The 8210-nt window shown below is 37.6% G+C and overlaps 1 long non-coding RNA gene across 1 annotated transcript; it reads right to left on the reverse strand.

The window, feature by feature from the left end:
• Positions 1-1725: 1725 nt before the first annotated feature.
• On the reverse strand, positions 1726-6936 carry LOC122059916. Its single transcript, XR_006134147.1, has 4 exons — positions 3250-6936; positions 2941-3023; positions 2488-2588; positions 1726-2366 (listed from the first exon to the last, which is right to left on the reverse strand). It is a non-coding gene; the product is annotated as an uncharacterized LOC122059916 (long non-coding RNA).
• Positions 6937-8210: the final 1274 nt, after the last annotated feature.

Genomic DNA, 8210 nt, shown 5'->3' on the forward strand with positions numbered 1-8210 from the left:
TTGAAACAGCTTCTTGACATATTCTCGAGGTAATACTGTGTAGTTTTTGACCCACCGGAACTCGCACATCCGAAAGCCTCGTGCACTAGCTACACCCTTTTATAAATTAACCCACCAAAGTAAAATTTTACCAAAAAAAAAAATAAATAAATAAATAAAGTTCATCCTATAATTTTTACAGCCACAAAATCACTAGATGTTACAAGCTTGATCGGGTGGAATGATTGATATGTATTGCAAATTTGCAGGTAGATGTTAAAAAATGTTTTGAAAGATAGCCATGGCCAAGCTCCTCGAGTAGGCTGTGGAATATGCTGAAGTAAATCTTGATTTAAGAACCAAACTTTCAAAATAGTCCATCCCTTCCGAAAAGCTAATTTTAGACCTTCTAGGATGCTACAAGCTTCCAACTCCATCTGTTGTCTACCTCTAGAAACTATACTTGTGATATCAAAGAATTGATCTTGAGACAAAATTCCAAATGCCCATCCTGTATATATTTTCAACAAATTTAGTAGCGTCAGTACAAATCAACAAAATAGGGAAAGTAAAAAAAATGTGACAGTTGGTTGCCTTCCTAGTTTATCTGTAAAAGTTGGGGAAACACTCATTATGTTAAGAGTACGGAGAAAGTTCATATCAGTGATCCAATGATTAATATTTTGGATTACAACATAGGATTTCAAGCAATATGATTAAGTAGAAATGAAAATAATGCTAAAGCATCAATTAAGATCATTTTAGTTTAGGGATTGGGACTTGAATTTAGAAACGCCTGCTATGTTGAAGGCCATCAACCCTAGTTTTGTAGAGCATTTTTCTGGATTAGTTAAACAATCTTGCATAGTACAAAACCCAAGAAGTTTTACACCAAGTCTAGTTGTCCTCTTCTAGATATGGTGACTTCCAAGTTTCAATTTATCTTCCTTTATTTATTGAGAAAAAAAAAATTTATAAATACAAGGGGCCTAGTAGTCCCAATGTATATACACAACAAGCATCCATCAGCCATTGTGTTGCCTGAGAAACACAAGAGACCAGGGCCACCTTGTGGAGGTGTTCCGTAGACCCAAAAGAGTTGCAAACAACAGGAGGAAAAACAAAACGTTGAGCAGATCAAATGGGAGGAATGCTAGGTCCTCATGGAGGTAATCACCTTCCCTGTCTTATATTTCAGAAACTACTACTTCATTATGAAGGGAGCAAAGTGGATGTAATTCACATTCTATATATTTCACTAACAGTAAAACTGAATTCCATTTGAACTTGATTCCAATTCCTTTTAATGGTTAATGTTGTTTGTTGGGATGTGGGATAGACCCAAAATGGAATTGTCAATTAATCTTTATGCAATGCCAGACCAAATTTTTGGTTTCTTCTCCAGCCAAAGGTCCAGGGAATTGATTGAAAGGTCAGCAATCTTTTTTTTTTTTTAGGTATTGGTGTGGGAGGGGGGAGGGAGGTAGGGGAAGAGTCCTCCAGATAGCATGAGGCCCTCCCCCATGTAGTAGTTCTTCGAGTCCGGATCTTCTACAGCGAGCTGTGGAGGACAGTGAGGGTCCCTGTTGTCGGATGGACCCTGACACGCACCCTAACACATGCAGGGGTCCATCTGACGGCTGGGAACCTCACTGCCCTCTACGACATACAGGTGCCGTAGAGGAATTTTTTTTTTCTTTTTTCTAGTTCTTCCCTCCCCTCCCATTCCCTTAGATGACACAAGTGGAAATTTGAGAGTTTGTTACTCTAATAAACAATTTGCTAACAGCTAGTTACCCTCATGTACCCTTCTCCCATCTCATTTCATCTCATTTATGAAGCTCAACTTCATACTAACTCATTAGCAAATCAGGAACTTTCTACAATAGAAACATGCCCAAGAATGGAATGATCATACTCAACTATTGTTGCCGTTTCCTGTTGGGGTCATACTCGCAGAATGAGAGTCACTTATCTACCATGGTCGCACAATCATATTCAACTGCACAAATCAAATGGTGATGTAATGGTGCCCTGATCCTTTGCGGGGAGGCAGCAAGCGTGCAGTGACCATCCAATGGCTGGGGGGTGCATGTCAGGTCACTGCCACTCACATTGATTATCCCTCTGCAGGTCCTTCATTATATTTTAAAGAACAACAGTCTGAGATGAAGAAAATCCTTGCTTCATCTGTTGCCAAAAAATATGCTATGGAATATGGAGATTTTAGAACCGTAGATGTAAGATACAATTTGTATAACTTCACGTGTGGAGGTACATCAATCTCCTTTTATCAATTCGTGTGATGATAATATTGTTCTCGTCAAGAACCTTGCAAGCCGTGCCCATTTCTCCTTAAGCATGTTTTGGACACCATCAACTTCAGTCTGCCATAATAAACATTGTATTTTGTTATGTTAAAATTGACACGGAAGAACCTCTAGTCTGATTATTGACAAATGTTAAAGTAGATATATGGAACAATGCTAGCTGATTCTTGATACTCACCAACCTGAACCAGTGCACCATAAAGTGTCATAACATTTAATGCGGTCCAAAAATTGCCTGGTACTTTCAATCTTCCCACCTTCTTTACTATTGAATGCCGACTGAAACAGGGGTGGGTCCAAGACTTGGTTTGAGTCCATAACAAATATGGCATTAAAAAATAAATGCAAGAATCAAGTGTGCCAGATTCAGCATTGGGGTGAGTTTTCCATGCTTTGCAATTCTACCAGTAATCAACCAAATAATGTACTCAATTGATGAGTTGGAAGCCATATTTGGTCAAGTTCTTGGAGTCGACTTATGCACACTTCTAATCAAATGTTCTGTAAACCAAATTCCACCCTCAAGAGTCCAGGGGAAAAAGAACTTTTAATGCATTGGATTAGAGATCATAAGCCTCCTAAAGAGTTAATAAGAAATGGGCACATGGGCCAAGTGATGAAACCAACTCACCTCGAAGAAATGTCTATGATTTGGAACAGTGTAGATGCTAGCTCTATGAACTTTGCAAGAACAATATCCATTACCAACGGGACCTAATAGACAATTAATTATTAGATAAAAGGATGAAACAGCTTAAAATGTGTATGGCTTTGAAAAAAAAAAAAAAAAAAAAAGAGTAATTAGAGCAAAGTCTACACCTACAACCATCTAAAGAATGAGCTAAAAAGTGAGAGAGAATTGGTAAGAAGAACACGAAGTTCCACTTGATGTTTCATTGCAGTAATTTCCCAATGGAAATTAAAACATAGGAGAGCATACACGTTTAGTCACTAGAACAATGACATGGCCATGAGCAAAAGCAGCATCTACAACTTCAACCGAGTTTCCACAATGGTCGACAACCTGCAGTATCGAAATGGGGCACAAAGTCGTTAGATACTGCCAACTTTCCAAGGTCTATGAGAGTGCACATCCCCACTATTGTCATTTAAAAAATAATACATAAAACCTGTTAAAGCTCTCGGGGCAATTCTGTCCTATACGGCTTAGTACTTCTTTAGTTATTATAATAAGTGGATTAGGGGTACTTTGGTCCCCTAACTTACCACCCCATTTGGACTTATATATATATGTGTGTGTGTGTGTGTGTGTGTGGCCTGCGATAGGACACAACTCACTATTGCAGGGTGCCTCCCACACACAATTCAGTAGCCTCCCTTCTTCTCCTTCTTCTCTCTCTCTCTCTCTCTGTTTTCTCTTGGTTTGATTACTTAGATTCTGGTTTGCAACATGATCTCAGAGCCTCAGTAATCAAATCAAGGGTTTTTCTTTCTTTCTCTGCTGATCTTGACTCTTGTTCTGCACTGTTGTTGTGTGCAGCCACCTATTGCTACTTCTACTATGGGTTAAGCCTCCTTTTTTTCATTGGAGTGCTCTTTTGCTACGTACTTGATGGGTTATTGAAGCTCATACCCTACCTGATCGATTTTCCCCAAATGGGAGAAATCAATTTGGGGAAAATCGATTTAATTGTCAGGGTTTTCTCCCTGAGATTGATTTTGGTGATCTCTACTTTTGGTTCTTCAACTATGATGGCTTCCCAACATTGATTACTACTTCTCTTGCTTAGATCTCTCAGATTTGTTTATCTACAAGTCTGATCAAGTTTCCCCATACTGGAGAAATCAATTTCTGTCAAGGTTTTCTCCCTGATTTTGGGGATCTTCTACATGGCGATATCTACTGCTGGTTCAACTATGGTTGCTTCCACAACATTGATTGCCACTTCTCTTGCTTAGATCGCTCAGTTCTTTGCACCTACAAGGCTGGTCACTTATTTGGTAATGCTCCCCAAAACCCTGAATATTTATTTTCTCCCTGAATAATCAATTTTTCTACTTATGTTGGTTGTGGTCTCCACCTCTTCTCTGCAACTTGTCTACTGCTAGTTGTCATTCCAACCCTACCATATCATTATTTTGAGGACTTTACTGTGAAGAAACGGGACTTACCTCTGTAATAGTGACTAAATTGTTTTTTGCTATAAAAGATAATAATTTTCTAAAACCTATAAAGAAAATTTTCTCTGATTTTGAAGACCTAGAGCCTAAAGACTTGCCCGATGAGCTACCTCTCCAAAGAGGGATATAGATCACGCCAGTAACGTAGTCCCTAGGTCTGTGCTACCAAATCCGTCCACTTATCTTCATAGCCCTTCCTAACAGGACGTGCTAACCAGACGCGTAGCTGCATTGGGAAGAAAATGGTTGAAAGGTACTGATTGTATTTGGGATTAGTTTTACAGGCCACAAAGTTGTATATATGTATGAAAAATTAGTGTGGATAACCATCCTACAACATAAGGAATGAAGATATCAGACTATTTTTTCCCCGATAGTGCTACCTTCATATAAAGAGATGGCGGAAGACAACTTATGGCCAACCTAGGACGCATCGAGCATGTTGTGATGCTTATGATGCAGCATACAAGAGTGAAAAGAGCCTAGGGCGACATAGTTTGGTTTATTACTGCCACTTTCAACTTTATGGCCAAATACTTTGTCATAGCTTCCAATGCTACCATTGATGCGACATACTCACCCAATCTAGGAGGCACCTAACACCTAACATGTTGTGATACTTATGATGCAGCCACTTCCGTCCCTTTTAATATGGTTTATTGACTTTTGAAGGCATAAGAAGGAACTATTAGTGTTTTTTTTTTCCAAACATAGCTACCCAAGAATAGAGCTTAGTGGCTGCAATGGTACGAAAGTGAGTATCATAAGTCTCTTTAATAATAATAACAAAAATATCAATTGGGTCTTGAAGGTGCTTTCCGGTTATATTGAATAAATTCTCCTTGTGCTATTAAGATTGATGGCACAAACTACCTTACGTGGACATGCTCGATCTACAACTCAATCAAGTCCCATCGCTATTACAGGTACCTCACTAGAACCTCAAAGCATCCGACCATCAGTCCTGAGATTGACAAGTGGAATGTGTCAACTCTCTGGTTATTACCTTCCTTGTCAACTCCATGCAGCTATAGCTTTCACATGGCTATCTCCTTTTTTTACTCTGTTGTTGTCCAGGATATCTATTCCCGAGCGGGGAATGATGCTCAGGTCTTTGAATTGCGCCAGAAGGTTCTTGACTTGAGGTAGAGAGTGCTCACACTATCACAATACTAATATGAGTTGTGCACACTAGGGACTGAGTTGGACTTCTATGAGGAGTATACTCCTCACACCCCTGCAGATGTCCGTTTTTAGAAGTGAGAGGAAAAGATCCGGGTCTATGACTTTCTGGAAGGTCTAAATGTGGAGTTTGATCAACTACGGTCCCAGGTTTTGAGTTGTATGCACTTTCCTACCTTAGTGTAAAGATCCTACATAATTGCAAGAATGGACAAACATTAGCTCTAATACTATTTGTAAGGTATTTTCTTTTTATCACTTTTTTTTCTATATCCCTGTTTATCTTTTTTATTTAATATCGTAGTTAATTCAAAATAAAATAAAATGATTAAAAAAATAATAGATCTTTTTTTTGGCTTTGATACCAATTGTAAAATAATTTCTATTTTTCTTATTATTCTTCTTTATTGTTTTGACACTAATTGTAAAGCTTCAACATACCACTGTATGCACCGAGCTTACAAGACTTTAAGGAGGTAGTAAAAGTCGACGATTACTCTTTCGCCATTAAAAAGCTGAAAGTTTTCAAGGGAGATAACCCTTTCGTTATTACCTGGCCAGATGATGAGGCAAAGGTAGGCAGGGCCTTAGCCAACATTTGTAGAAGTGTCTATGGGGTCTTAGGAGATGCCCATTTAGCAAACCAACTCAGTGAGAAGGTCTTCAACGATACTAAAAATAAATAAAGATAATTAAAAATAATATGTATTAAAAATTAGAAAATTAAAGATACTACAGAACTGCAAGTATAGACAAACATTAGCTCTGATACTATTTGTAAGGTATTTCTTACTTCTTTTATCATTTTTTCTTCTATATCTCTATTTCCCTTTTACCATTTGTAAAGTATTTTTTAGTTTTATTATTATTATTATTATTCATTTTTTTTTATACCAATGTAAAGCTTCAACATACCAGTGTATGCATTGAGCCTATAAGAATTTAAGGAGGTAGTAAAAGTCGACAACTGCTCTTTTGGCATTAATAAGCTGGAATTTTTAAGGGGGAGATAACCCTTTCGCCTTAGCTAACAATTGCAGAAGTGTCTGTGGGGTTTTAGTAGATGCCCATATAGCAAACCAACTCAGTGAGAAGGTCTTCAACGATACTAAAAATAATTAAAGATAATTAAAAATAATATGTACTAAAAATTAGAAAACCAAATATACTACAGAACTGCAAGTATAGACAAACATTAGCTCTGATATTATTTGTAAGGTATTTCTTACTTTTTTTATCATTTTTTTTCTACATCTTTGTTTATCTTTTTTATTTAATATCATAGTTAATTCAAAATATAATAAAATGATTAAAAAATAGTAGATTTTTTTTTTTTTGGCTTTGATACCAATTGTAAAGTATTTTCTATTTTTCTTATTATTCTTCATTGTTTTAATACCAATTGTAAAGCTTTAACATATCGAGAAGGTCTTCAACGACACTAAAAAAAATAAAAAGAATATGTACTAAAAATTAGAAAACCAAATATACTACAGAACTACAAGTATAGACAAACATTAGCTCTGATACTATTTGTAAGATATTTATTACTTTTTTTATCATTCCTACATTTCCGTTAATGGGATGATCCATCAAACTAGTTGTGTAGATACCCCGACACATAATGGGTTTGTTGAGCAGAATAATCACCACCTTTTTGAGGTAGCACGCTTTCTTATGTTTGAGATGCAAGTTCCTCCCCATTACTGGGCAACGAGATTCTCATTGCTGCCTTTCTAATCAATTGAAAGCCTACTCGGGTTCTTTCCTTCCGCTCCCCTCTGGATCTTCTCTAGGGTTTGGCTGTTTTTCCTATTTCTCCCAAGGTATTCAACAGTGTCTACTATGCTCGTGATCATCCCTCATAAAAAGTTTGATTCTCGTGGATTCATATGCATTAATCTAGGGTATGCTCCTACTCAAAAAGGCGATATGTGTTTTCATCCTCCTCGGCATTAGTTTGTGACTATAGATGTTGTCTTTCATGAATCTGCACCATACTACACTGCGGCACTTCCTCAGGGGGAGTCTTCTTCCATTGTGGAAGATGTGCGGCCTCTTGAACTTGATATCCCTAACAGTTGCGCTGCCTCTTGAAATTGATATCCCTACCGGTATCCCATTTCAAGGGGAAAGTCACACTCCTACTTCGCGTTGGCCACAGATACGTGATTATAGTCACAAAAAGAAGAATTAGACCACTACACATCCAACATCTACCCTTCCATGCCAATTGTCTCCTCTTGAGTTGTCTATTGTTGTTCGTAAATGCACTAAGTCTTGTACTTTACATCATATTGCTAAAACTGTTTCTTATGACTCATTTTCTCCTTCCTAAAATAGTTTTGTGTTTTTTTTAATCCTCTGTGTCAATTCTCCATACTTAGCAGGAAGGGAGTGTAGACTCACAGGGGCAGGCATCTATGGTTGAAAAGATATAGGCTCTAAAGAAGAATGACACATGGAATCAAGTGTCTTCCCTCACAAAGGAAGATAGTTGGTTGTAAGTGGGCCTTCACAGTGAAATAAAAGATTAATGGTACAATGGATTGGTATAAGGCCAGACTTGTTGCCAAG

Source organism: Macadamia integrifolia, chromosome 2 (assembly GCF_013358625.1).
Source record: "Macadamia integrifolia cultivar HAES 741 chromosome 2, SCU_Mint_v3, whole genome shotgun sequence".
Classification (NCBI taxonomy): Eukaryota; Viridiplantae; Streptophyta; class Magnoliopsida; order Proteales; family Proteaceae; genus Macadamia; species Macadamia integrifolia.